This window comes from Schistocerca cancellata, chromosome 2 (genome assembly GCF_023864275.1).
Source record: "Schistocerca cancellata isolate TAMUIC-IGC-003103 chromosome 2, iqSchCanc2.1, whole genome shotgun sequence".
Taxonomy (NCBI): Eukaryota; Metazoa; Arthropoda; class Insecta; order Orthoptera; family Acrididae; genus Schistocerca; species Schistocerca cancellata.
Genome location: NC_064627.1, coordinates 147,344,402 through 147,348,352, shown reverse-complemented (window position 1 = coordinate 147,348,352; position 3,951 = coordinate 147,344,402). Strand labels below are relative to the sequence as shown.

At 40.6% G+C, this 3,951-nt stretch overlaps 1 non-coding gene across 1 annotated transcript; it reads left to right on the top strand.

Annotated features, from left to right (window-relative positions):
- Window positions 1–3,638: 3,638 nt before the first annotated feature.
- Window positions 3,639–3,713, top strand: Trnat-ugu (transfer RNA threonine (anticodon UGU)). The gene has a single exon. It is a non-coding gene; the product is annotated as a tRNA-Thr (tRNA).
- Window positions 3,714–3,951: the final 238 nt, after the last annotated feature.

Genomic DNA, 3,951 nt, shown 5'->3' with positions numbered 1-3,951 from the left:
CTATGACGTCAGAAACTGGGCACGCTCAACGCTCAACGATCGGATGCACGGTCCGTGTGCCGACGGCTTTAGGCCCATCCTTTTAAACTTCACGTGGCCAATCAGGCTACGGCAAAGAAAGCTAAGGCGAAGAGCCAACACATGGCTGGCGAGCTTAAGAGAACGCGCCACGGCTCACAAATGAGTGGACTGGACTATTGGCCATAAGGTCCACAGAAAGGACACACACAAACTGATCGATACCTCCACAAGAAATAAAACCATCGTCCTAGACCAGTGGTTCCCAGCAGGTGGTCCACGGACCCCCAGGGGACCGCGAGCTATGCCACAGGGGTCTGCAAGTTGCTATTAGAATAAAAAACGTTTCGTATTATAACAGATTTTTAGTTTTGGCCGCTTCCTGCATGAGCAGAGCTTTAGCGAAAGCTAACTTCTGCGTCTAGCGTCTTCCTAGAGCCAAATGACACTATAGTTCAATTCTTTTATGTTGGCGGCTCGCGCATGCCCGCCCAGACGCGGGAGATTGCTGCGTTGCCAGTTGCAAACGACGCACGCGCCAAGAGAAGTAGCGCCATAGTATAGTATAGTTCGCAAACTTACGTTTAGGGGGGGGGGCGCAGTTTATGAAGTAAAGCCACCACGGCCGCATTAACCCTTTCGCTGCTACAGAGACGTGCTCCCCGCATTCCGCACTGGGCGCGATTTTGTCATCACTGCACTGCCCGCCTGTGTGCAGACACTTGGTGTTCCGACTGCTTTGACACACTTATCATTCGATTTCACAAAAACTATTTGGCCCAAAAATTTGATTTTTACACATCTTCTTGACTGATACCTTCCCCTCATAAATGACTTAATTTTGTTTCGATGTTCAACGCAGTTATTGTGCAGCATTAAATGTAGTAAACCGTTGCGCGAAATTTTGAAGAGTTTTCAGAGGTAAAAGTCCATAGCGAGTACTTTCCGTATGGTCGATTTTACTTGCCACAATGTTGAATGAAATGTGGACAAGATACCTAAATTTCATATATTTACTGTATAACAATATCTCATTTAAGTACCAGATAGGTATTGTATGTAATATCGTGAAATACTCCGTCTTTCGCGACTGTAATAAAAGTTTTATTTATACCATAGTCATTTCGCTTTTTTTTCTAAAAAGTTCTGATTAAAACAAAGTTGGCGAAGTACACAAAACTTAATTGTGGACGTAATAAAACATAGAAACTAAAATATATTGTCACTGAGGTTCGGTGCGCAAACAATTTGTGTTTGTCACAACGGACAGCAAATACTTGCCAAAACATAGATCAGTCGATGGAAACATTGAATGTGATGATGTTGCCAAAGTAGCGAAGCAAAGAATTGCGTCAGACAATCAAGTAGCTCAGCAACGTACGAGCCGAAATTCTGTTCTAAATAATACTTTTAATACTGTCGGAAAAGAATATACCTCAATATGAATAGTAAAACAGCGACTGAGGAAGAGAAGATATACAAACAAAACAGATAACATGAATATTGTAAGTGTGCCTTTTCATTGTTTTTAATTGTTGTGAAAAGAAATATTGGAGGACAAAATTAGAAAAACCGTAAACATGTTATGATTATAATGAAGAGACAAAGCACTAGAAATTTAAAAAAAATTACATTCAAACGAATAAAATTCATGATGTAAGACATTTCGATATTGTTTTTTAAATAAAGAAAATATCAAGCACCAAACAAGGTTTGAACTCAAAACCTGTTACTTAGTAGCAGAACACCTTAACCATTACACTAACACAGCTCGGTGTTACTGAAAACTCCTGGAGGACTCTAAAATATCACGCAAAATACCGACGACCACTTCGTATGACTATGAATTACCCACGTTTTGTCGAAGTACAATAGGAAATAAACAATTACCGCTGTTATTTATTGCGAAAAAGCGGTTCGTGAGAATGATACAAACACCTTTCCTTGCTATCACCTGAATTATGAGGCTCATTGCTTGTTTGGTTTAATGAATTAATAGAATATGAACCAATTGTTATAAAGAATGCTTTTTCCAAACTTTCTACAAAAGAAAGTGTGCTATCAAGACATTGCTTTTGTTCAATTACTTTATTTATGACTGAATGTTTCTAAAACTGAAGACACTCGTCCGTGCTCTGCACTGCAGTCGAGCTCTGGCAACGTCGTTCTCTGTTCATTGGTTGACTGTGTTTTGTGACGTCATATGCACAGAACGAAGATAAACTCGGCCGCCGTCGTAAATGACGCGCACTATAGCACATTCTAGCGTAAAACTAGAATTTGATAGGCCGGCCGGGGTGACCGAGCGGTTCTAGACGCTACAGACTAGAACCGCGCGACTTCTACATTCGCAGGTGCGAATCCTGCCTCGGGCATGGATGTGTGTGATGTCCTTAGGTTAGTTAGGTTTCAGTAGTTCCAAGTTCTAGGGGACTGATGACCTCAGAAGTTAAGTCCCATAATTCTCAGAGCCATTTGAACCATTTATTTAGAATTAGATAGATGCAAATAGTTCTGCTGTATGCAGTTAGACTATACGCTCTGCCTCTTTGCAGCTAACAACTGACAGTCACTTTACAGAAACTCACATTTCAGACGACAATCGGCCATTGTTAATTTATTTCCGGTGCTTTCACAGACCGTATTGTTTACATATTCAATATTCTGTATTAAAACAGTAGTGTTGGTAAAGTGTTGTTTTTTGCGGAAGCTACAGTTTGTGTAGTTAAAAATGGATCGTTGGTTAAAATGTGGTTTGTTAAAACGAGAAAGGCCTACAGATGAAGAGGGAGATATGCATTTGACACCCAGATTTGAAGACAAAGATTTTGAGGAATAATCAAAAATTTAGCAATAATAATGATGGCTAAATTGGAAAAGTTTTAAGCTCAATATTTTTTCAATAATGAATGTCAATGCTTTTTCCAAGTACACAAAAATAGAGAATGTATAAAAAGACTCTTAATTTGGCTTTTTTAGGTACTTGATACTGTGATATGACAAGGTACCAATCATGCTCGATAAGGGGCTCCTCGAGAAAATTTTGTCGGAAACCCCTGTCCTAGACAAGAAAGATGTGTCATTAAAACTTTGGTGGACAGAGTCAACAAAATCTCCGAGCGGCACAATGAAGAAAATCATTTACGGTCGCGCTCCGAGAAAAATGTATATCCTAGTGAGGACACTGATCGAGCACTCCATCAAAGAAGAGAAGCCGGAAGCACTGAGCAACAATAGACGGCATCTGGGAAAGGTTCATTAATAAAGTTATGGATCGCATGGAGAAAGTTTTGGCCAATAATATGTAAATGTATAGCAGATGTGATTTAAATTCAAAGATATATTATCGCCTGCTATTGAGAGACATGTGCCAAATAAATTATTAATACGTGGTACTGACACCCCATGGTGCACAGGTCAGAAGACGTTGCCAAATTTAAAATAACGTAAAACCCTCAAGACTGACGAAGATTTAGAGATACTCCAAATGACGCTCGAACTCCAGTGCGACATGATTTTAATACTTTCCACTCTGTCTCGAAAACTGACAGAAAATCCGAAGAGATTCTGGTCGGGAAGCGTGTAAGGGATAAATCCCTGCAGTCTATCTATTCATCTGTGTCCTCGGTGGCTCCGAGGGATAGAGCGTCTGCCCTGTAAGCAGGAGATCCCGGGTTCGAGTCCCGGTCGGGACACACATTATCACCTGTCCCCATCGAGGTGTATCAACAACACCTGTCGGCAGCTGATGGTTTCAATTAATTATCATTTATCCTAGAAAAGCTGCACGGTCATCAATGGTATCTGTTCTTTCGAGAACAGTTAATATCTTCATATTTGGAGTAAATATCGCCGGCATAGCGAAGCAGCTTAAATCACTTACACTAAAGGCAAGGCCTCCGTACCTAATGTATGCTAGCCACGTTCTTCTCA